This window comes from Lissotriton helveticus, chromosome 6 (assembly GCF_964261635.1).
Source record: "Lissotriton helveticus chromosome 6, aLisHel1.1, whole genome shotgun sequence".
Lineage (NCBI taxonomy): Eukaryota > Metazoa > Chordata > Amphibia > Caudata > Salamandridae > Lissotriton > Lissotriton helveticus.
This window is the reverse complement of record NC_136067.1, coordinates 1246711726-1246738597: the sequence shown is the minus strand read 5'-3', so window position 1 is coordinate 1246738597 and position 26872 is coordinate 1246711726. Positions and strand designations below refer to the sequence as shown.

Sequence of the window (26872 nt, the reverse complement as noted above, 5' to 3'; positions counted from 1 at the left end):
GCTGTCATTCAGAGACGCTTCGAAGGAGATTGTTAAGGAAAAGTCATAATCTCGACGAGATAGAGGAAATGACGAGAGTGTACGACCAGGCGGAAGAGCATGCCAAAAACATGGAGACAGGGCGTGGTGAGAAAAAGGAGCAAGCATATTGGACTCAAAACACCAACACTCAGAGAAGATCAGTTGACAATCAGGGAAGGTCTCGTCCAGCGTCCAGACACACACACAGAAGTCATCGACGCTATGAATCAAGAAGGAGAGACAAGAAATCGAGCTATGCCAATTATTATTATTATTATTATTATTATTATTATAGGGGTTTGTAAAGCGCCTGGTGACGCCTCCCGGCGTGTCCCCGCGCTGTGGAGAAAGAGTATTGCAATGTGGATCCAGAGACAGAGATTAAAGAGTAAAAAGATAGGTTTTTAACATTTTCCTGAAGGATGCCTCATCATTCTCTTGTCTGATGTGCATAGGAAGGGTGTTCCATTTTTTTGCTGTCAGAGTACGAAAGGATCTGCCTCCCATTCTAGCTTTTTTAGGGAGCGTTGTTTTAAGCAGACCTGTACCCATTGACCGTAAGGATCTATTAGGTACGTAAAGTGTAGCTAGATCAGACATGTAGGGAGGGGCCTTAAAATGAATGATCCTGTGGCCCCAGAGGAGCGCTTTGAATAGTATCCTCTTGCTAATCGGCAGCCAGTGAAGGGCAGCCAAGGAAGGTTTAGAGGGAGCTCTACGGGGGAGTCTTAGCACAAGTCGTGCAGCTGAGTTTTGCAGGACTTGTAATTTCCTCATGTTTTTTTCTGAAGTACCCAGCAGCAGCACATTTCCGTAATCTATACGGGAAGTAATAAGTGCCTGAGTCATGGTACGCCTGGAACTTATCGGTAGAAGATCCAGGGTACAATTGAGGGTTTTCATGACTCCAAAGCACTTCCCTACTGTTTTTTTGACATGGCTGTCATAGGATAGTTTATTATCTATCCAGACACCCAAATTCTTGGCTTCCTGACTGGGAATAGGTACGGGTCCCAAACAAGAGGGCCACCAATTATTGGTCCAATTTATGTTATTCCCACCTATTATGAGCACCTCGGTTTTAGTTCCATTTAATTTGAGGCAATGCTCATTCATCCATGCAGCAAGCTTGCACATGCATGATTTGAAGTTGTCAGCCGCGGAGGAGGGAGCTTGGGACAGGGAGATCAGAAGTTGAGTATCGTCGGCGTAAGAGACAAGCTCTACGCCGAACGATTGGACTACCTCTGCCAATGGAGCCATATATAAGTTGAACAGGGTGGGACTCAGGGCAGAGCCCTGAGGCACCCCCTGATCCAATGACATGCTGTCCGAAAGAAAACTTCCCCGTTGGACCTGAAAGCTCCTGTTGGTGAGGAAAGCTTTCAGCCATCCCAATGCCTCTTTGGTGACCCCCGCTCTGTTTAGACACTGTAGCAGAATGGAATGTGCCACAGTGTCAAACGCGGCACTAAGGTCCAGCATGATCAAAGCCATGGTCTTGCCCTCGTCTGCTCCTTCCCGCAGAGTTTCAGTAGCTCTCAAGAGTGCTGTCTCTGTCGAGAAGCCTGACCTAAAGCCCGATTGAGAGGAATGGAAGGCGTTTTGGGCTTCAAGATGGACCGTGAGTTGGGCATTAGCTACTTTCTCTGCTAATTTAGCAAGATAGGGCAGCAGGGAGATCGGTCGTAGGTTCTCCATTATGTCCTGACTCACGTTGGTTTTTTTTTTGATGGGGAACACTATTGCTTTTTTCCAGTCTGCGGGTAGACAGGCCGTAGAGAAAGACATTTGAAGCAAGTGTCTAAAGTGGGGCTCAAGGACCGAGAGACTCGCAGTCAAAATTTTTGGTGGCGCAGGATCTCGCGGAGAACCAGATTTAATACTTTTACACATTTTTACGCACATAGACAAAGTTGCGTGCGTGTGTGGTCTACGTTCTCTACAAAGTCAATGCCAGGTTTTATATTGTTGGAAAAATTCACATAGATGTTTGTGATTTTATCCGAAAAATACTTGCCAATTTTATTGCAGGTTTCCACTGAGTCAGTGTGGGAGGTGGGATTAGCATCCACTATAGAGATTTCTTTGTAAATCTGGAATAGCTCCTTGGAGGAGTTTTCCGCTTCCAGGATTCGGTTATTATAGTACGATGCTTTGAATAGACGTACCTTTTTATAGTATTCTTTTTGTGCTATTTTATATCGGGCCTTGATTTCAGGGCAGAAATCAGTGCGCCAATCTCTTTCGAGTTTCTTACAAGCTGTTTTCGCAGACTGGAGCTCCTGACTAAACCACGGGGCTGTTTTTTTTGTTCTAGTGGCAGTTGTTATAGTGCGAATAGGAGCAGTGGTGTCCAGTGCTTTCGTGATACAGTCTTGTAGGTAGGCATATGATGTCTCACAATCCGAACCTTTAGGAGGGCCTGCATCCAGAATGATTTTTTCAAAGGAATCATTAGAGAAGTTTTTCCATCTCCTACGTTTGAAACGCTGTGAGTTTTGTATATGCTGCTCAGTCTTTTCTAGTTGGAATACAATCGGAATTATGAAGTGATCAGACCAGGGTATAGGCTGAGGGGGAAAAGTCTGAACTCCCTTCCAGTTTCCAAATACAGGGTCTAATAAATGACCTTGCTGATGTGTTGGGTCACTGTTTTTTAGCTGTAGATTCAGAGAAGATAACTCTGATTTAATGTCAGCCGCCTCCTTATCAAGGGGGTCGTCGAAATGGACATTTAGGTCGCCTAGCATTACAATGCGTGTTTTTCTAAGTGCAAGATGGGTTAAGGCTTCCATAAGAGTAGGAGTAAAATCATAAAGTCTTCCCGGGGGGCGGTACACCAGAATGCCTGAAAAGGAGTGATTCGGACCAGTAATGATGGTAAAGGATGCCGCTTCACTATGATCGACCAAGATGGGAGAGAGGGTGCATTCTAGTGGGGCTTTAGTAATAATGGCAATGCCCCCGCCTCTGCCATCTTTCCTGTCCAATCTGGCAAGGGAGTATCCAGGTGGCAGGGCTTGAATAATATCGGGATCTGAACAGTCATCCAGCCACGTTTCCGTAAGAAACAGAATCTGAATTTTGTCATCCTCAAGTAAATGGAATATTTCTAAGCAGTGTTTTCGTAGAGATCTACAGTTGAGCAGAGCAGCTTTTAATGTGTTTAAGACGCCAGTAACAATTACATTATTGACAGGGGAAAATGTGCACGATGTGCAATTTCCTAGAGACAAAGCATGCATCAAATGATTGTGGCATGTGGGAATATTAAGCCGGATATCCAGCAAATCTTGTCGGTCATACCTACAAATGGCAGAGGTAGAAGAGCCAGGGGTTATGGCCCCGCGCCCCGTCCGACCGCGGACGGGCGCAGACGGGCTTGACTTTGGCTCGACTTCGGCGCGAATGCGGCGCGCCCGCTGCACGCGTCCGCTGCGCGGTCGCTGACCAACACACATTTATAGGAAATAGGGGCAACTAGAACGCTGACCTGGCCGCCTGGAGCCCGGAAGTGCTAGGCTCCTCCTCACCCTCCGCATCAAACGCCCAGAAATGGACGCGGCGGACCGGGGCGGGAGTAGGCGAAATGTGATTCAACAAGGCTTAGTAATCAGCCTGAAAGGTGAGGTGCAATCAAGGAAAGTGACAAAATTATTCCACACACAGTTTTAAAATTTAGCTTCACTCGCAAATTTAAAATACCACGCTATGCAGTCAGCGCTTTTCAGTGTGAGGATAAGGAAGAGCACAGCGCAAGCGGATATGCCAAGAAGACAGAACGTCCACGGAAATGCTACCGATGTGGGTATGACTTCCCACACACAGACACCTGCCCAGCAATGGGCCAACAGTGCCGGAAATGTGGACGCAAGAACCATTTTGAAGTCATGTGCGGAGTACACAGCAAGGAGAGAAGGAGTGAGACAACCAGATCTCCCCCAGAGGATAAGCGACATCATGCAAAAGCTGTCCAAGACAGAGCACTATCGTCTTCTGGCTCGTCACCTTCCAGCAGGGAATCTCACAGATCTCAATGGATCAGAAGGTCACCATCGAGGGAATCGAGGTCGACCTCTCAGGAGACGAAATTCACGGTTGAATACATATGCATGGTGGCCGACCCGGACCAGCTGAAGAAGTATCCTCCGTTAGATATCAAAGTGGGGACTCATGCCACCAAATTTGTGCTTGACAGTGGGGCATCACTGAATTACATGCCCATGACCGAATATAACAAGATGAAACCAATGCCTGTCCTGAGTCCAGCACATGTCAGGGTGTTTACCTGGATGGCGAAGAAACCACTTCCCTGCCTGGGCAAGTTCGCAACGACGCTCAAGCACGAATCCACAGCAGTATCGGCATACATTCACGTCATTGACGGACCGGAGGCTGATTGTCTGCTCAGTCTGCCCACAGCAGAGCGGCTCAGTCTGGTTGAAATCCTGTACCGGGTCCATGACAATCCGGACATTGTCTGCAAGTTTCCCAAGCTATTCAGTGGGCTAGGCAAAATGAACAAGTGTCTGATTCGCTTACACATCAACGACCAAGTGCGCCCGATCGCCCAGCATCCAAGGCGGGTGCCTTTCCACCTTCAGCAGGCAGTAGAGGAAGAAATACAAGAACTACTTCAAGCGGACATTATTGAAAAAACGGAGGGCCCCACCCCATGGGTGTCACCGGTCGTGATAGTTCCAAAAAAGGGTACCCCGGAGAAGGTACAGCTATGTGTGGACATGAGGCTCCCCAACACGGCCATAGAATGAGAGCGTCACCCAGGGCCTCACCTGAGTGATATGATATCGGCATTGAATGGAGCAAGGGTATTCTCAAAACTTGATCTCAACATGGGATACCATCAGTTGGAGTTGCATGAAAAGTCGAGGTACATTACAACGTTTGCCACCCATCTGGGTTTGTTTAGTTACAAACGGCTGAGTTTTGGTATCTCCTCTGCAGCAGAAATATTTCAAGAGGTCATCCGCGAAACCATCAGGCATATCCCGAATTCCCTGAACTACAGTGATGACATTTTGGTATATGGATCAAATACACAAGAACATGACAAAGCCTTGGATCGAGTGTGCCATGCTCTCCTTGAAGCTAATTTAACTCTCAATAAGGACAAGTGTGAGTTCCATCAGTCCACCCTCAAGTTTTTCGGTCATGTGTTCTCTGGGGCGGGAATGAAGCCCGACCCTGAGAAAGTAACAGCGCTCAACACCACCAAGAGCCCTCAAGATGTGAGCGACATAAGATCGTTTCTGGGCATGGCAAGTTATTGCTCCAGATACATCAAGGACTATGCCACGATCAGTCATCCACTTCGTGCCCTTACCAAGCAAGGACAACCATTTCTGTGGAGCCCTCAGTGTGAATGGGCTTTCCAAGAGATCAAGCAGGCGGTGGAATCGGCGAACAATCTGGCCTATTTCAACACCAAAAGGAAGACGGAGATCACGGTGGATGCCAGTCCAGTGGGGCTGGGTGCCATCCTGGCTCAGAATGATAGTGACACTGATCGGCATCACATTGTGGCCTACGCCAGTCGCAGCCTGTCCGACACAGAGAAGGCTTATTCTCAGCCCGAGAAAGAGAGCCTAGCGGTCGTGTGGGCATGTGAACATTTCCACGTGTTCATCTTTGGCAAACATTTCACCATGATTACGGATCACCAGGCTCTTGTCATCATCTTCGGTAATCCCAAAGCCAAGATGCCGCCCCGCATTGAAAGGTGGGGTCTACGTCTGCAGGAATACACGTTTGCCATCATTCATAAACCTGGCAAGGGTGAGAACCCGGCGGACTACATGTCCAGACACCCTCAAGCATCTAACGTCTCACACCCGTCGACAGCTGAAGAGTACATACACTTTGTTGTAGGTGTAGCCCGGCCACCGGCAGTCCCCTTGGAAGCGATCAAGGACGCTACTGAGCAAGACAATATCCTTCAGAAGGTAATGCGCCGACTGCGCATACATCGCTGGCGACATCATAGTGAGGACGAAGTAAGTGACCCACAAACCCGCCAGGAAATGCAAGCTTTCTGTCATGTCAGTGACGAGTTGTCAGCGACCTCAGAGGGGCTCCTGCTGCGAGACCATCGGATTGTCATCCAGAGGCAGCTACGTCAAGGTGTCGTCAACCTTGCCCATGAAGGTCATCGGGGAGTGGTTGCCACAAAGAGAGCTCTAAGGGAGCGAGTCTGGTTCCCGCAACTCGATCAAATGGTAGAGCTCACCCTGAAAGACTGTCCCCAGTGTCAACTGGTGAAGCCTGGAGAACCCCCGGCTCCTCTTCAAATGACTAAATTGCCCAGTGGGGTATGGCAGGAACTTGCGATGGACTTCTATGGACCCCTCCAGTCAGGCAAGTATGTGGTGGCTATCATGGATGAATACTCGAGATTCCCGATAGCTCAGTTTGTGTCTTCCACCAACGCCTCCAGCACCATCGCTGTATTAGATGAGGTCTTCGGCGCGTGGGGTGTTCCCAAGGAACTCAAGACAGACAATGGTCCCCCCTTCAACGGTCATGAGTTCCGTGAATTTGCAAGGCATCTAAACTTTCGACATCGGAAGATCACACCGCTGTGGCCCCAGGCCAATGGCACAGTTGAGCGGTTCATGGCCACCCTGAAAAAGGCTTTTCAACAAGCCACATTGGAAAAGAAGGACCTACAATTAGCCCTCAATGAGGTGCTAAGAGCCTATCGGACCACCCCACACGCGACCACCGGAAAGTGTCCTGCCACTCTCATGCAGGGGCGACCCATCAGGACAAGGATCCCGACGTGGGAAGGGGCTCTGACACCGGTGTCCCCAACACGTACCCATCGAGAAACAGTGATGGCTGATCAAGCGGGGAAACAGAGGATGAAAACATATGCAGACAATAGACGGAGAGCCAAGTCTCCCTCCCTTCGGACAGGAGACTGTGTAGTGGTCAAACAAGAGCAGGCCAAGAAGACGGATTGTCGGTTCAAAGAAGAACCATTGATTGTCACTCAGCAAAAAGGCACCATGATCACTGCTGAGTCTGAGAAAAGACGGATCACTTGAAATGTGTCTCATTTTCAGAAATGTACCCCGGGTATAAAAGAAACACTCGATGGGGATTCAGTACAACGAGATGCAGACGGACTGACTCAACCCAGTCCAACCCTGAGACCTGACAGGCAAACGGAAGATGCGCCTGCAGAGGTTGAAATGTGCCTCCGACCTCGAAGAGACATCCACAAACCAAAGAGGCTGATTAAAGAACTATGATCGGACTAGTTAATTTCTTTTGTTAACAAAGGGGGAGATGTAATGATGTGCACGGTCTAGTAGTTGGGATGGGAGGAGTCACGGGGTTGGAGGAAGAGGAGGGGCAGAGACAGGAAAGGGGCAGTTAGAGTAGGGACAGGGAACTGGTAACAAGTAAGAAATAAATCTCCTGAACACACACCATTAGTGTTTGTCGTTATTGATCTGAAGACACGACAACAGGGAGCTGTCAAGTCCCCGGTAATTCAACCAGATACAAGCTAAATGTAAGGTGTGTCAACAATTAGCCCTTCTAAAGTTTTTACATGTTATCATCATTCTGGTCAAAAAGGTGAAAGCACCGGTCAAAGGAACAAATGGATCTTTGGGGCAGATAAGTGAGTGCACATTTCTTATGAGCACTCCGCTAACTCCTCCTCACTCCAAAAACTGACTTCAAGATTGCTTTCCAGACTGTTTGTATAATCCCCAAAGGTTTATATACTGGCCATACTCTTTTTATCCTCTCATCAATGTAATATGTTTTCTTTTTCAGTGAAGTGCTCCGATGATCCAGTCAATATTTCAGCACTAAATAAATTCCACTATTAAATAAATCAAATAAATACACACTCTAAATGCAACTCCAGAAATGTGTCTGATTTAATGGTACTGTTTCCCTCTTCTCAACACAGCTACCTAAAAATCTCAAAAGTAGAAGTGCAACAAGTTGCATTCTTTATAGCATACAGTGCAAGTGACTGAAATGCGCCTCTGTTTGTCCTCTTTTTGTAAATCAGGATCAGGATAAGCCGATGACCATAAAGGAATTTCAACTGTAAAGAATACTTCTTTTACTACTGAGGTGAGACGATGTGCCCATCACTAAAGATATTATTATAATAATATGTCTACTAAAGCATCAGGACTTATGACTACATGTTTTTATATCTTTTTTTTAAATCTCTTTTTACTGGAATTTCAGCTGTATATTTCAGAATCAATGGCGCACACAATAATTTCCGTGGGTGGGGAAGTGACTGTATACACAACATTTATCATAGTCAAAACAGTAACATTGTAAGTACATGTCTCTTCTTTAGGCCTCCCCAAAATGTATTGTGCGGGCTATACAGTTAAATATACTCTACTTTACCTCAGCCATTAGACTTAAATGGCCTAGTTCCTATAAGACATCCCAGAGTTCACTCCCATGTGGAGGCCTAATACAGTCGACCTAGCAATGTTCCTGTCTGCATATATTTACCAATGCCAATTTAACGAAAAGAAAAGGAAAGAAAAAGAAAAGGAAAAGGGAGAGAAAGGTATGGAACCGACAAACTGGGGAATACTCCCAGATTGCTGTCTCTGGGGGATTGTTACGAGCATCTACGGGTGAATGTGTGCGGAGGAGATACATGGGGCTACACATGTGGGATCAGAGCTACACTGTGGGCGCACCCAGCCATCAGCCTTTCGAGGTAGAGGTCGCGGGCACAAGGGATACCCAGTAGCAGAGGGGTTACTGGGCACCGGAGGAGATAGTACACCCCAACTGGGTGGCTGCAGGCAATGCTTCCCAGTGTTCAACTATCACTCGGTCAGTCTCCATTAGCACATCATGCCCTCTGATGCCAGGGCCGGCCTTGCCAGTGGGGCTTTACCATACTTCTAACGCCTCCACCTATAGTCCCGCAAAAGGGCGCGCTCCCCACTGCCCTGACCCATGTGGTCACATCTTTCACCCATAGCCCCACTCCTGGTCCCAACATGGACTTCCAAGCCATCAATATGCACCTCCTAGCCAGGGCTACTGTCAAATTAATAAACATGTTGCCAACTTTTCGGGATTTGGGCCTAAGAAAGGCCCACAGGAGACATGCTTCCACCATACAAGTAAAGTGTGGTTAAGCACAGTGTTCAGTCTGGCCAAAACCTCACCCCATAATGGGTATCCTCAGGGCTCACCTCCATATATGGTTCTGATTCTTAACGGCGTCAAGTATGTCAAGTGGGTGTAATTGAACTGAATGTAGTCAGGCATGTATTTGGGGACACCCTCTGTATGTACGCCAATATCCTACATACTTCTGGATCTGGGGGCTTGTGGCCTACCACTGATTCCCATTTGGTCTTTAGTGAGACATGACGTTTGGTTTTTGTAGTTTGAGCGGTCTGCAGGAGGGAACACATGAAGGAAGAGAGTGCAGCCCGCCACAGGTTGCTCTCCGATAGATCCACCAACTTGTGGTAAATCTGGATCCATAAATACGTAAAGGTATTGGGTGCCCACACCTGTCGAAGACTGCACATCAGAGTAATGCAAAATATGATATAGCCACAGAAGAGGTATTCCTCAATGGTATAAAATCATTCTGTTACCAGTGAATTAACACCTGCATGTGCTACAGCAGTCTGGTTGCCAAGACTTTACTAAGGATTTTCAAATCCATGTTTAACATGAAGAGGAGTGGAATGCGGCTGCGGCAGCACTTGGAGTCTTGAATTTGAGAAGAAAGACCTCAGTTGCCTCCCTAGGGGAGGCCGGCAAAGCCTCATTTTAAGCAACTCGGCATATAGCGTCACTAAGTTAGGGACCAGCATTCCAGCCTATGTGGAGTAAAACTCCACAGGCAGCCCATTGTGACCCAGAGTTTTGCCTGTGACCATGTCTTTAATGGTACTTCTAATTTCATGGGATGTCATTGGCCCACCCAAGCCCTCCCCAGTCTCCTGCGGCAGGGCTCGAAGTAATAGTCACTCCAGAAAGACCCACGCCGCCCCAGCCATAATCAGGGTGGGTACCAATGCAATTCTACATAATAGTCCTGGAAGGCTGCATTGATGTTCTTGGGGGAATGAAGAGTCATGCCGTCAGCAGCATGCAAATAGGTAATGTGCATTCCCCGCTTCTCCAGAGTAATAAGCCAGGTCAGCGGCCTCCCAGCCCTCCCTTGATCTTCATGTAGCCTGTTGATTTATTCCTTACAGTACAACATGAAACACCTTCCTTTAGAGCTAGTATCTGTGCAAGTGTGTCCGGGTCAACACCCAGTGCATTTTCCAATTTGTGCAGGACATCATTGAGCTCAAGCAGCTCTCTGTCTAACTCCTGTTGCACACTCACAGACCAGCCAATGCAATGCCCACAGAGGGCCACCTTAAAAGCCTCCCACTACATTAAGCAATCAGATACTGTGCTGTGATTGACCTAAAAATATACCACAAATGCCTCCCACAGTGTGATCCTATAGAGGGCTTCTATGTTCAGTCACCACATGGGTACCACCGGGTGTTCATCCCCCGGTCAAAAACCCTCTTACAATGAGCTGTGGTCTGAAAGAGTGCGACCCAGATATTCTGTCTGGGCCATGCATTGGCACAGGCGGCTTGAAAAAATATAACAGTCAAGATGGGTATGTGTGGGGTCCCCCAAGCCTAGGCACCTGCCAATAACTACACCACACATGGTGCTTAGTATTACACATCTTTATTTGTCTGCATGTAACTGCAAATTCAACCATAAAAACCGCCTTCATTGCATTCTGCTCTAACACTCATTTCAAAGTTCTACAGAGTCAATCAGGAGACAAAGGTGTTGCATCATTTCTAACTCACTAGAAACTACAGTATGAAGCCTGCATGTGTGGGAGTAATAAGAGTATTCCCTTTCAGCACCATGTTGCATTAATCAAACGTCTTCAAGCCCCTAGTCCCGCTGCCAGTCCTGGAAGCCCACAGCCACCCTGTGAGCTGTTGCTCCATATAATGGGGAGTAAAAGTATCAAGGACAGTATCTGCTGCGCAGTTAGAGTCCCGGTCTAAGATCAAAGCTTCATCAGTTAGGTGGTCCAGGAGCACAGACAGAGAATGCAGGAATGCAACTTGATCTTGTTGAGGCTCATACACACTCCCCAGTGTAATTCATCTAGCATATAATCTACCTGTGACTCAAACTTAATTCCCCTTACTATCTATCTTTATGTGCATCCCTCCAAAGGGAACCCCGCTCGTATCCACAAAAGAACACCCTGCGCGTTGGCCAAATACACCGCCATGCGCACTGTGAGAAGTGTTTCTTGAGGCTTAGCATTGTGTACCCCTCTCCGTTTGAGATACCTGTGTATTCTGTGCCACTTAGGCACCAACCCCAACTCTCTACATGTTCTTATATGTTTAATTACTCACTCCAACTGCCTCAATTAATCTTGAAAGCATATTTCACCTATCATTTTTTAAGGTTTTCCAGCCTATAGCACTGATGTTTTTTAAATATCTACCATCATATTCAGACAATTTACCCTATGTTTTTGTGGCTCTGCATGTCATTTTCTTATGGTTGTTCTGAAACCAAATATTTTTAAAAACATGCATTATCTCTGTTATACTACTGCATATAGCTCATTTTTCTTCCCAAGTTACAGGTCGTTCATTTGATGTTCTGTCATAATCTGTGGAGAGAGATGAATGTTCCATGCTCTTCATAGCTTCCAATGCAATTATCTCTTGATGTTGTAGCATTCAAAAATGGCACAGGAATATTATGACACCTCAAGCATCACCTATTCACAATTCAAATTTTTGGTTATCTCACACATATGAAAAGTGCCCTCTGACCTTATCAAGATAACCTGACCCACCCCATGAAGGCTTATCTTACGTCAACATTTGCTCACATTCAAACTGGAACCCACTCACCTCAGTATTTCCAATTATCACTCACTTCCTTACTGTACCTCTCTCTATCCTTGACCTTTCCACAGACTCGCTGATTGATTGTATCCTACCAGATTTTACAGCACACCATTGCTGTTTAACAAAGTAGGCCCTTCCTAAGTTCTTTTACAGGCAAACGTTCTTTATGCTATTTCTTGTTGAAACCTATATTCTACGCTTACTAACCCAAGAACCTATCCTTCCCCTTTTTATCCATAGCTGGTTGGTCCTATGTGTCAGACAATCCCTCCACCAATTTTCGGCTACTACTCTTGCACTCCCAGATAATACATTTTTGGAACATTTAAAGAACCATTGTCACTTTTCAGATCCAATGTTGTATGGCCTCTGTTCACTTTGTAGAGCTTTGAGTTTGGGGTTGTGTGAGTATGTGTGTAAGTGTGGAGTTGTGTGCTTGTGACTGTGTGTATGTGTGGGGTTGTGTGGGTGTGTCTGAGTATGTGAATTGTGTGGGATTGTGTAAGTGTCTTTGTGTGTGGAGTTGTGTTTCATTGGTTGAGTGGGGTTGTTTAAGTGTGTGACTGTGTGTGTGGGAGATTCAGTGGGTGTACGTTTGTTTGCGTGGCTGTATGGTTTTGTGTGGTATGAGTGTTGGGTTGTGGAGTGTGTGTGCATGTGGTTGTCTACATCTGCTGTGACTGTGTTTGTGCATGGTTTTTGGGTCTGTGTGAGTGTGTGTGTGTTTGTGGGTATGTTTAGGCAGTTGTGTGAGTGTGCGTTTGTGAGTGTGGAGTTGCGTGTTTATGTCTGTGAGGGTGCATATAGGGTTGTGTGAGTTTGTGTAAATATGTGTGTGGGGATGTGTGGGTGTGTGCACAGGATTGTGTGAATATGTACTTGTGTGGGTGTGTTTTTTGTGGTACTGTGTGTAATTGTGCATTGGGAGAGGTTGTGTGGGTGGATTCTCTGGATATATGTGTGGAGTTTGTTGTGTGGGTTTGTGGGATGTGAGTGTGGTGTTGTGTGTTAGTGTGTGTTAATGCAGAGTTGTGTGCTTCATTTGTGACTGTATATCAGTAGGACTCTGTGGGTATGTGTGTGAGTATATGTGTTTGGATATGTGTCTGTGTGTAGGATTGTGTGATTGTGTGTATGTGAGTGTGGAGTTGTGTGGGTGCGAGGGTGTGTGGGGGGATTATTTGGGTGTCTCTGGTTCTGTGTATATGAGAGGGGCTATTTGGGTTTATGGGGTATAAGTGTGAGGTTGTGTGAGCATGTGTGTGATCGTGGAGTTGTGTACTTGTGTCTGTGACTGTTCGTATAGGGGTGCATGGATGTGTCTGAGTATTTGTGCATGGAGATCTGTGGGTATGTGTGCGAGTGTATGATAGTGTGAGTCTGTGTGTGAGTTTTGGATTGTGTGTGTGTGTGAATGAGTGTGAATGTGAATGTGTGGAACCGGTGTGCCTCTGTGTGTGTATGTGTGTGATTGTCTGTGTGTTTCTTAGTGTTTTTTCACAAAGCTGCTGAGGATGTGTGGATACATTGCAAAGCCACAATGGATCTGAGGACCAGCCGAATGGGCATAAAAAGTCTTACTTTTACCAATTCATCCAAAGAGGATTTCCTTTCAGACCCTCCTAAGCCATTTATGGGGGCAAAGTACCTCTACCCTGGCCCCTTGCACCCTTTTAATTTTATATTGAACCAGCCAATCACAGTTTGGCTCATGGATACACCGTTATATATTTTCACTGAAAAAAAGGTTAAAGTAACTTTATAATTAGGTGAATATGTCAGTATTTGTGGGAGCAATATGGGCCAATGGTAATAAAGCTCCCTGGACCAATCAGAACGCTCTATTTTTAAATTGCCACTCTTGTGAGAGTTTCTTGAGCCTCTCACAGACTTAACTGTGTAGAAATACAAATATTTTAAACCTTAATTCACAAAAACCTACTGAATGGATTATCACCAAATCACAAAATGCCTGATGTAAATCCATGTTATCGTTTTTAAAATATTAAGCCTTTAAAACATTTTTATATTTCAGGCTGCAGTAGATCATCAAGGCCGCCAGATATCTAGATGAGATCTGATTGGCTGCCACGTAGTCAACAATGATGTGACAACAACCATCCTAGGACTCAGTCTCAGGTGTTGCTGGGTACGCCCACAGCAACACCCATTGCATGCCCCTTGTGTGCAAAGTGCCAGTAAGTGCTCTAACTGTCTCTATCATGCCACTGAAATATATCTACTCCAGAGATATTTTAGGGCATGGGTAAGGGGGGCTCTGGCACAGGGCCCCAGCCTTTCAGGGAGCCCTCTGAAGAGCCAGCAGTGTTCTGGAGAGAATCTTGCCCTGATGACCTTGAACAATTCTTGACACCTTCAATGCTACAGCAATTTTCCCTGAGTGCTGGCTCTCTTTTTTTCCCATTGTTCATGACGAGCTCAGCTCGTCATGAGCACACGAGCAGTGTACTGCATAACGAGCTGAGCTCGTCATGAGTATCGAAGGGGTTAAACAGGGTTTTAAACTCCGTTAATGTATTTTAATTTTTTTTTTACTGTGGTGGTGCGTGAGAGTGTATAACCGATATTTTGCAGAGAAATGTTGTATTTGTATTTTACATTTGTAGAGCGCAATTATCAGCTCTAAGCACTATCAAGAGAGAGAGGCACGGCCTGGTCTGCAGATGCGAAGGGAGTAGCATTGGGGAGAGCCCCAAGCTTCTAAACAAAGGACCGTTTTTAGCTTCTTCCTAAAGGGAAGATGGGCGCCCTCTTTGCACAGTGTCTCTGGTAGTTTATTCCACAGTGGGGGGATAGCCATGGAAAAGGCTCTACCCCCTTTGGAGGTGAGCCTGAAGCAAGGACATGTCAGCAGGCATGCCTCTGAGGACTGGAGCGCCCGATTCGGGGTGTAAAGTTTTAAGCGATCTTTGACGTACATAGGGGCTTGGCCATAGATGGCCTTATGCGTGATGCAGAGGCCCTTGAACTTGGTTCTCTGCTTTACTGGGAGCTAGTGCAGTTGTTGGAGGAGGGGGGGTGGCGTGGGCCCCTCTGGGCAGTCTGAAAATTAGCCTGGCAGCATCGTTCATGGCGACCTGAAGTCTGGCAAGTAATTTCTCCGGGAGGCCTATGTACAAGGCGTTTCCGTAGTCAAGACGAGAGGTTATCATTGCCGACACGATCAGTCTGAGGGTGGAAATGCTTAAGAGGGGGCGAGATCACGGAGCTGTCTCATCAGGCCGGCGCAAGTTCCCACTACTGCAGACACCTGCTGGGTCATGGACAGATTAGCATCCACTTTGATTCCTAGGCTCTTAACAACCATGGCCGGCGCCCAGTTCCTGGGGCCAGAAGATTAACTCCAAGGGTTAGAGGCGGTGGCAATGGCCAAGACCTCGGTCTTGTTCGGGTTGATTTTTAAGGAGTTGGCCGTCATCCAGTTGGCGATAAATTTAAGGATGTTTTGTGTATTAGCGTGAGAGGCTGGGGAGTTGTCGATCTGGATGATGAGTTGAATGTCATCAGCGTAATCATAGATCTGGCAATCCATGGTGTTTAGGGCAGGTATCAAGGGCTGCAGGTAAGGGTTAAAGAGGTGGGGGACTGTGCCGATCCCTGCGGGACTCCACAGGAAAGACTGCCCGAATCGGACGTGTGGGCCGTCAGCTGTACTCTCTGTGACCGGCCGTTGAGGACGGATGTGAGCCATTTGAGGGCTGTGCCCTGGACTCCGAGATCGTGTATCCGCGACAGAAGTAGGTTGTGGTTGACCGTATCAAATGCCGCGGACAGATCCAGTAAGACCAGGGCACACGGCCTTTTCTTGTCAGCCCGGAGCCTGAGATCGTCCAGCACTGCTAGCATGACCATTTCTGTGCTGTAATAGGCCCTGAACCCTGCCTGGTTGTGCTGCAGGAGGTTGTTAATTTCGAGGTGATGGGACAGGGATTTCAGCACGTGCTGCTCCAGCACTTTTGCTAGGAAGGGGAGTTGGGAGATCGGTCTAAAATGTTTTAAGTTCTTCACATCCGCTCCTGGCTTCTTCAGGAGTGGGATGACACGTGCTTGTTTTGAGATTAGCGGGGACGGTACCATGTACCAGGGATTGATTGAGAAGTGAAAGTACCTCGGGCCTCATTTATGAGGCTGTGCGTCACTTTTACGCCGCCGGTGCGTCATTTTTTGTGGCGCATCTGCAGCGTAAAACATGCCTGCTGTTGCGCACTATTTACAAAGTGACGCATCTAAGCAGATGCGTCACTTTGTAAACCCCTGCGCTACATTATACCTGTGCCAGGTATAATGTATGCAGAGGGGGTGTTCCCCCGCAAAAAGCCTCGTGATAGTGACGCAGTGAAATCTATGAATTTCACTGCGTCACTTTTAGGACGCTGTTGCGTCAAAATCTTGTGCCTGCCTCACAGCAGGCGTAAGACTGACGCAAGCCCTTTCACATGGGGCTTTCCCCATGTGAATGGACGCATTGCTGGAGTTGCGTCACTTTTGTGACACACTCCAGCAATGCGTCACTTTTGCGCTTACAGATACATCAGAAATACTGACGTATCTGTAAGTCCTTGCGCAATGATGCGTCATATTGTAAATATGACGCATCATTGGGGTCGCAAGGAGGGCGCAATGAAAAGTGACGCATCGCTGTTTTCTCGCAGCGATGCGTCACTTTTCATAAATGACTGAGGCCCCTCGTCCTCAAAGTTGTGTTTGTTTCATGCAACAACCATAAATAAGTTTCTATTACATCAAAACAGTACCTAACATATGAGAAATGGAAGGGGGGGCACAGAGATTATTTGCAGCAATATTAGGGAGCTGCTGTTGTTCTACAATATTGAAAACACAGATCACTATCCCTGTGCATGGTTAGTGACCTAGCCATAGAGGGCATGAAAGAGCTGGAATTGGATCATAAATTCATAGTTGTTCTTAAAAAAAAAAAAAACGTTTTTCCGAGGGCTCCCAATGTCCTTGAGAGGTACCTGATCTACTCACAGGTCATTTCCATTTGGAAGGAGATCTCTCCTGCCAATATTCAAGGTATAATAAGGTCAGTTGCCTGGCAGCTGGCAAAGCCCGTGGGCTGGTTTGGTGCTTAGAATCAGTAATATCCTTTTTGTCGACCCAGAAACCACCTCGATCACTGTAGAAAGTAAGCTAAATAGGTCCAGAAATGTCACTGTAAAATTTAAAACCATCGAAAGTCCAAGGGCTTTTTAGCACCACTTAAACTAAATCTGTTTTTCATGAGGCTGAAACCTCTGGTGCTACACGCTGCTCCAGGCAGAGTGGTGTTTAAAATCCGTGTAATGCATTGTGTCGTGCGAGCATGGAGCGGAGATTAATAAAACCTTTTAGCAATTATTTGCAATCTTTTCGAAATCCTTTAATATTGAAAGAAAAAGAGGTCAGGTACTGAAAAGTATTACTGTTATGTGCCTTCTTCATATCTTTGGAATGTTTGGCATAATTTCCTTAAAATTACATTTTATATATGTGCCACTTCAAATTTCCATAATTACAGAGGCTGGTGATTTACGTTTTTTATAAAGTATGAAGTTAAAAACATCATTTTTTTCAGTTCACCTATTAATGTCAGAACTACAAAATGAGCGAGACACAAACATTAAAATGGGTAGCAGCACTGAGGGGACATTCCCCCAGACTATCTACAGTGGTAAGAGTTTAAACAATGGTAAGTATAGGAGCGGACACTGTCACACAGTGGAAGGAGTGGACAATGCTGTCATTGGGCAGCATGCCAAACCCCCTACAATGGTTATGAAGCTACATGCTAGTCAATGGAAGGCTCAAATCGCTTCTATTTTTTTCCTTTCAGCTGTTTCAGATAGTTAGGAGCCTTGTGTAGTAAGCCTTTTTGAGGTCACACGCCCGTGATTCGCATGAGCACAAAAAAGGGCAACTTGCAATATACAAGGACTGCAATCCGAGGCAGAAATGACTTTCCATTTTGCACAACGCTCTTCGTGGGTGATTACAAACCAGGAGGAAGGGGGCGTAAAGCAACCAGTAGCAATTCATAAAGTGGAAGCTGTCCACAATGGACAGCTTCCACTCAGTGAATACCAGCTGTGGCCACTTGAGCAGACTTGGGGAAAAGAGCAATTCTACCATTTTTCCCCTCACTGTGGAAGTGCACAAAGAATCCTCTTGTCCTGCCTCGGAGTCCCAACATGCTGATTCTAGCATACTGGAGATCATTCTTGGGGCTTATTGTGCATCCATGGCAATATACTGGAGATGGCATATTTTTAGAAATAGTCGTGCCTCAAGGAGGACGTGTGACAATGGCAATGGGCTACCCATGTTTAATTGCTGGTGCTGTCACAGTGGAGGCCATTTTTGGCATTAGGAGAACTGTGGTTTATGGGGCGAGGGGGTTAGTCAAACATGACAAAATGCTGGCACTGACATGCTAGAGGCAGTTCTTGACACAAAGGGTGACCCATGGAATATGGATGGGATCAAATACAACATTTTGGCAATGGCATATTGTATCTAATGCTTTTCTTAAGGGGTATAGGGGGTATCCATTTAATAAGGAGAGCGCACATGCCAAAATGCTGCTTCTGGTCCATTGGAGGTACTTATTGACAAATGGTACGGTCTTGTTTCAATTTGGACGATATTTTACACAGACTACTTGCGAAGATGACCAGCTACGAAAAAAAAAATCATTTGGCTTTGGTATAGGTTGAGCTTCCACTATTATACTTGAAGAATGCTTATATTCCTTATTTTAATCTTTATTACATTGAGTCGTACTCATATTCTCACATTTCTTTTTCTAAAAGCATCATTGAGCACTCTGAGACAGGCACAACTTTGCTCCAAATATTTTTTCCCCAAAAAACTCTTTTTGCCCCAAGAGGGTTAAACTATGCCCATCCTCCATGCCTCACTCCATTTACTCAGCCCAAGTACTGCCTGCTTGATCTAATCATGAAATTACAAGAGGAGACGAAATGGGAAACATGACTGCGAATGTGACATGGATGATTTTGCTGGCACAGTTGATCAAGATTACAGAAAGTTATCCAGTGTTGAGATGAGAATGTTCTCTGCATGGTAAGCAGACATGTTCCCCTGATTACCTGACTGCTTATGACACTGGTATCCTGACTTTCTATTCTTGACACTGGCATTATACTTACCTAGCACGTGAGCAGAGGTCTAGGCCTGAACTTGAAAATGTGAGGTCCAGGACCTGTCCTGTGACCTGGATGGATGCACCAATCGTGTCCTCATAGCCAGCCAGGAACTATTGTCCATGGCCTGTGTACATTATGTAAACCAGTGAGGGCAGCATACCATGCATTGGGCGTATGTAGGGTGACCACATCTTTTCTGTCAGTAAGAGCCCGGTCTACTGACCTGGTAGACATGAGTCTAGCATGCCTATCCAGTAATACGATTTTATTGCGATATATTACTGTAACGACATCCGGGTAGCATGACACCTGATAATGTCACATGGTGTTAAAAGGCATCCGCGTTGTTGGTTCTGCCACTCTTTTTTTTATTTTCCTTCAGATGTAATGCATATTTACGAATGTTAAGCGTTTGGGATATAGTGGCCACATAGTGCACTTGCAAATTGGTTGCGCCTCTGGTCCCGGCTAGGATTATACGCAACCCTTAAGGTATATTGCTTTCCACTTTTTGCCACGTGTTTTGGTTTCCATGTAATTGTATTGAGCCAACGTCTTGGTGTCACGTTGTGAAGTTGTGCAGGGTTTGAGGACCGTTGCCCAGCAATACATCTTTCATAAAGGGACCATCAAGCAATTCCATTGAGCAATGCATTTTACACTCCGTGTCCCTAGAGCGACTCACTTTGTTGAGATCGTGTCTCATCATATTTGTGAGCACGACTGCATTTAGGGATCATCATTAATTATCTAGTGTATCCTAATGCATGTTGTACCACAAGTGCCACTTTAGTCCATGTGGATCTTATCTCAGACACACATCCTAGGCATGTAATAGGCACTTGGGGCCAGATGTAGGTAGCCCTTTACCGGTCGGAAACGGCCGAAAATACCGATTTTCGTCCGTTTCCGACCGGTAAAGGGCTATGGAGATGTAGGGGCTAGAAAAACGTACATTTTCGGTAATTAAACCGAATTGGTAATTTTACCGAACCGGTAAAATTACAAAATCGGTTAATTTACCGATTCTGTAAATTTTATCGATTCGGTAAATTTACCATTCGGTAAAAATACCGAAAATGTATTTTGTGATGTAGGTAGCACTTCTAACAGTGCCACAGGGCCTTTAGAATTCGGTATTTACCATGCAATACAATTGCATGGTAAATTACGAATTCTTGTGTACATGCACATCTGTGCATGTACACCTGTGCCATGTGGCACACAGACATGCCCTAAGGGCATGTATGTGTGCCACATGGCGCAAACGCCAGTTACAGGGGTGCAACAGGGTGTCAAAGTGACACCCTGTCCCCCTTAGCAATTCGGTATTTTTACCGATTCGGTAAATACCGAATCGGTATTTGCTATTGAATCCTATGGGCTTCAAGGCCTATAGGATTCAATAGCAAATACCGATTTGGTATTTACAGAATCGGTAAATACCGAATCTTACCGATTCGGTAAAAAATACCGAATTTTTCCTACATCTCATTTACAGATTCATAAATACCGAATCGGTAAAATTCGGTATTTATGAATCGGTAAATGAGATTTACCTACATCTGGCCCTTGGTGATTTATGTTGCATTTGAGTTTCTATTCGCTGCTCGGCTTTAATATTTCACTGACTAACCACTCTCACTACAGGCTAAGTTTGAATGACATATAGTCGGACGAACAGCCACTATTCATTGGCCCATTGCATGGAGGTTCACTACCTATGCTCTTGACATGGAAGTCCTGCAATGAACACCATTTTGAAGCATGGAGACATATTAGTCACACCTGCGTGCTGCACGTGATTCAGTGCTGTAATCTCACTTTCTCTCCATTTCCCCATGAACTGTCCTAGTCAGAACTTTATATTCCTTATTTACTTTAATAGTTACCCACAAATTATGGGTTTTCCCAAAATGTATTGGATCTTGGATATGACTGTTGGAACAAGAAGACTGTTGTATTATTGTACTGTGATATTTCGATTCTACAAGTGTGGACCAACGTTTGGTTTGAATCATACAACACAATTCAATGCATTTCTAAATCGTACAGCTGCCACTGGGGTAGCGGAAAGGATCACAACAGTGTCACAATACAAGAAACATAGTTAGGAAGTGGTTAGAGCAGAATCGAAGAGGAGAGTTTTGAGTCCTTTTCTGAAAACCACTTCAGAAGGACAACTTCTCAAAACCAGAGGCAGAGCATCCAAAGTCTGGCTGTCAATCATGAACATTGATACAATGTATTTTCATTAAAGTAGTTGAATCACTGAAAAGCATCAATTTCTTTTCAAAGAGTTGTTTAATTATTTTTGAATGTTGTTGAAATTAGAAGCCCGAGGGCTACAAAGTTATGCACTTTGGGCCTGGTCCACCATCGGGACTACTATTCATCAAAGTAAACCTTTTGCAAGGCTCAAACCTTCTTTTTTGAAACATTTACCCTCACCCCTGATATAGGCTCTGGACAACCCCAAGGGCAGGGCGCAGTGTATTTTAAAACGTTTTACATGTAAATAATAATAAAAATTATAATAAGATATTTTATAAATAGCAGAGTTACACTTTGCGTTGTGTTCTCGCACTAAGACGAGATCTACAAAGTAAAAAATGAGAAACACGAGCGCTGAGAGGAGAACCACTTAAGAAATCTAGAGAGGCTTAAACAGCCAGGTTTTGAGTCTGTGCCAGAAACTCTTTTCAGTTGGTTCAACCCTTAGATGGACCAGTAGGGAATTCCAAATCTTAGCCCCCAAATAGCGAAAAGATCGGGCCCTTACCCTGGCCCACCACACCCAGGGTAGCGTCACTATGAAAGCCTAGCAGATCTCAAATAGTGGGAAGGCAGGTAGGGTTGCACAAGTAGAAGAATTTGGGTCCTTCCTGTTTAGAAATGTATGACAATAACACATGGTTTTAAAGAAGGTTTTTCCTACTGGGAGCCAGTGTAGCAAGGATATACTGTGTCCTGTCTCCACACAAAGGGCTGCAAACCCCCTGAAGACAGTCTGGAGCCAGAGCAGGAAGGCACGGTAAATGTGCAATTCAAAGGCATGCCTCTAGAAGGTTCTCCCCTCTTCAAAGCGCAACTATGGATCTTGGGAAAATGACACATCACCTCTTGCTCCTCCTGTACCAATATCATAAGAGGAGAGGAATTTACTCACAATGGCCATAAAACAGTTGCAAAAGAAATGTGGAATTGTAGATCCTCAAATTTGATCTACTTTATACAATGCCCTTGCCTCCTGGGATACATAGGAGAAACATCCCACGCAATACAGACACGTCTGAATGAACATCGCTCTGCGATTAGAACTAAAAAACTTGCTGCTCCAATGGTGAAACACTTTTTGGAAAAAGGGCATAATGCAGAAGACTTTACCTGGAGAGTCTTAGAAAAAATTCATACCCCAGACACTAATGGTGGATCCGCCATCCGAAAGAAAAGGGAGGTGTTTTGGATATTTGTCTTTAATACCTTCCGTGAGGGAATGAATAGTGAATTGCCTTGGGAACACGCTATATGCTAGAACAGAGTCAATTCCACACAGTCCTTCCTGCCCCATTATAAACACAAACTGCAATTCACTTTTCTGCTTTAATTATTTATCGTTCTATTACTCCACTTTATAGGTTGGAAATTATATGAATCTTATCCTTTATAGATAATCGTCAAAAATTCTTCGTTCCCTGCGCCTCTATGAGGTTGCGTGAAATTAATAATATACATATATAATTTTCAATTTTTTCCAAATTAATTCTTTAATAGGATCACAGTTTCCATTCCATTTCATTTTGTAATAGTAACGACTTTATTGTCCTCATATCCCCGTTTTCGGTTTATGCACTGCTGGTTCTAACAATCTACATACAGTGCGCTAACTTGTAGCATATAGATAGCATTAACTAGACTCCGTCTTTTCCATATAAAAGGAGTCCCTCTTCTATGTTTGCTCCTATGCAGTTGCCCAGAGATCCCTTTGACTCCACATTCCGTCGTTTATTTTCATGCCGGAAGAGCATCGTTGTTAGAGTCAATGCGTTTTCCCGTAAGAACCTAGTCCTTTCTTTGTTGTTCCGACCAGTTGGTCCGTTTTCTCTTTCTATACGGAACACAGCTGCATCAAATCTTCTATTTAGCGGCATTATAAAAATGTAACCGCAAGTGCATTCACACACTATCGATCGTGTAAGGACTACGGAAACCTCGCGTCCCGCCGCCGGAAACCAAGAGCCCTGTTAATTTCGATTGGGTAAGACTAAATAATCACTTAGCGTGATACCTGTAGCTTAATATGTCTACCGCTGACTTACTACTTAAAATCATAAGTTTATTATATTATCTTTATATTTTTATTTTGCAGACAGGGAGTTATTTTAACCTCACATAACCAACCCTATTGGAACATAAACAAAAAAGGTAACCACTGTTTACTTGTCATTTCATGAACGAAATTTCATTTAGTTGCAAATTAATCATAAAATCTAAACAAACGCTTATTGAGAAACATTTCCTTTTAACATACAGGAAATTACCCTTAACAAGATCCCCACATCAGGAGGATTATATTTTCGCTATCAAGCAAACAAAAGTTCTTGTGATTTCGACGCTGTTTCCGGTCGGCGGGTTTAAATGGAACTCTTTTTCATATCTCAGGTAAATTAATCGACCTGAGATAACAACGTGAAAACTTGTATTGTACATACCTTTAGTCAGAATAATTTCCTATAACCTAAAGTTCGACCTATATACATATTTTTTAGGAAACATAAAACCACTAAGAGTTATACCTGAAATCAGCTGACAGTATTAACTTCATTTGGAAATCCATCCCTGGACAGAAATCGAAATAGGTATGCACCAATTCTGTTAAAACCTTGATTTCGAAATAGTAATCATGGACCTATTCATAATATTACCTTGTCCCCCCTGTGTTTTCTTTTGATCTATAGTACTATCTTCAGAAATCAAGAGAGGATATATTTTTCGCATAAGAACCAGATTCATTCTTCGTGTTATACATATTATATTCCAGGTTTTAAGTAAGTGATCCTAATCATTGGATACATGCATTTAAATAAATGTACAGGTCCTCTCATGGTCGAATATGTAGGAAAGCATAGCCTTTCACTTATGACCTCTATCAAGTTAGGCCCCTTATGTATATTCTTTTATCTTCACACATGTGGCTTGCAATTGAGGGATTTACATTAGGAATGTTGGATTATATCTCTTTTTTCCAAAGTTTCTAAGTTCTAAACCTTGGAATCATCATTACTCCTATATAATATATCATCTCCTGTGACTATACGATATAGCTAGAATTTAATGGCTTCATCTGAATAAACTTTCAGCCTCTGCCAATTTTTGGGTTCCCATATATGTCCCGATACCCAAAACGCAATACAAATTCTGTGACAGCCAGTGAGGCCAAGCAAGGAAACGATATTAAAAAATGTTGAAATGTCAAAATGTTATGCCTAATGTAAAATGGAAAGACTGAGACTACTGTTAAAACATTGGAATTTAGAAATTTCATGTATGAAAAACTAGGACTTAAAGAATTTATATGATACTATGTATAATTTTCTATATATGGTATTTTCTTTTTAGAAATTATCGTGGCTGCTCCAGAAGAAGGCGCTGGTCCGCCGAAACGCGCGTAGAGATATAATTTGCCACATTCTGTTTTTATTTTGTTTCTATTTTATGTATATCAATATACACAACTGGATTTCTCTTTTTTAATGATATTTTGAATTTCTATTTTATTGTGTTATATTTGTTAATTGGTGATATTGAATTTGTAACATGAAATTATGTGTTTTTGATAACTCTGAATAAAATTGTACTCTTTTTAGCAAAAACCAATGTTGTAGCTCCGTCCCTTCCTATTTTTATTGTCTTTGTTGCCTAGATTGATACATATCATTCATTTGTTTTTCCCTGGTCTAGGAACTGCATTTCCGTGTATTCAGGGGGTCCTTGTTAAATATATGCTTACATCACCTCTGCAGCACAGAGCAATCCCTAGCAGAATCAATTAATCTCCGCTGCTGTGTGGATTGGAACCGTCGCAAAGACCTGCATCGTCTTCAGGACTGCCACTGCATGACCCCTCCTTGGCGCAGGCCCTCGCATTTCTCAATGACAATGCCGGACTTCCCATCGCAGTTTGCAGCTCTTCGGAACCAATGCATGACTGTGTGTCCCATCCTGACACCAAACTTCACATCGCACATCAAGACAACCAAATCCTCAATGTCGATGCAACCCGACTTTGCATCACATTCGCCCGGCATCTCGGATCGGAAACATCGCCTCGGCTAGACGACAAATCCTTCGACGCGGATTCACGCAATGCTCCGCAAACCAGGATTTAATATACTCTAATTAATGGGCCTAACTGGATACCTTTACCTGATTCCCAATCCATCCCAGTTGGACTTTGTCCTGGCCCAGCGTGACCAGATATCTGCAGCTGGTGCTTTTTACCTTTTGGTGCTATTTTCTCAAATAACTTTAAAATTCAAAATCTCGGGCTGTACTGATTAGATTATTGTTGTTTTGGTCTTGTTGTCTTTATTAAATTAAGCCCTGTTTAAGCAGTCCTGGTGTGGAAATCATTTTGTGTGATGTTTCACTGCTTTCCTGTTTGAAGTGCCGCACAAATACTTTACACATTGCCTCTAAGTTAAGCCTGACTGCTCTGTGCCAAGCTACTATAGTGTATAGTGTATAGAGTATAGCATGTGTGTTAGAGATAGCGGTACCCCTCTGGTCTCTGATAGGCTCCATAGAATAGTGACGTAAGTGATTGGGTGTGGTTAAGAAAATTCATGGCATAGGGATGGCAGTTAAACGTTACACGTTGAAGTATAAAGACGTGTAATACCGAGCTCCATGTATGGCATGATCATTATAATTTAGGGTTTGCTTGTGTCTCACCCTGATTTGGATTGTGGGTGCTATTTGACCCAGGCTTACAGCCCAGTGAACCAACAACCCAGTTTCTAACACTACCTATTAAGATTAAAGAAGAGAAAAGGGTTTTTGTTTCCAGAGAAATGCCCCAATCTCGCTGGAGGAGCATGCATAGCTGATCAGTGGCAAAACACAACTTGAGGGGGCCCCCCTACAAAGTACATGGAGGTGGCCCTCATGCTCCAGACCCAGTCAGGAGCTCTCAGGCCAGGGGCCTATTGTCGGTGCCAGAAGGGAACCCCTACACCATGGGGGCTGTGGGGGCTATTGTTACACTACTGTGGGTGATGGCCAACAGGATGTTCACCTTAAACATGCAGAAGTTGAGGTAAAACTTTTGGTGTTCAGTCCAGTGAGAAAAGGGAAGCTTCAATGGCGGATCCTCTGATGCAGTACTTTTTAACCGGGCAGATTTATGGTGTGAACTTAAGTACAATCTGTGCTCAGGCGAATAGATCTTTAGTTCTGACCAAGGCAGACACAACAATCAATATATTTCAGCAACGTGAACCGCAATCAATACATTTCAACAACGTGAAGCACAATTACATCACAAGGATGCAAACCATGAAGGTTTATAAAATCATTAAGTAATTGTCATTCAGTAGTCAATATATTAAGGCATTAATCAATATAAATCCAAGCAATTCAAAATCATAAATGCAAACACAAACTCTTATAAAGTGGTCATAAATAAATGAAAACATGAAGGGAAAATCC

General features: G+C 44.4%; 1 long non-coding RNA gene across 3 annotated transcripts in view; it reads left to right on the top strand.

The window, feature by feature from the left end:
• The window catches only part of LOC144761696 (uncharacterized), a 155446-nt gene extending 129670 nt beyond the window's left edge, over positions 1-25776 (top strand). The window contains exons 2-4 of one of the 3 annotated variants that reach the window (XR_013595852.1): positions 8078-8142; positions 14008-14170; positions 25124-25776. This is a non-coding gene — a long non-coding RNA (uncharacterized LOC144761696). The remainder of the gene's footprint in view (positions 1-8077; positions 8143-14007; positions 14171-25123) is intronic. The other 2 variants (XR_013595851.1, XR_013595853.1) reach the window with 2 other exon arrangements.
• Positions 25777-26872: the final 1096 nt, after the last annotated feature.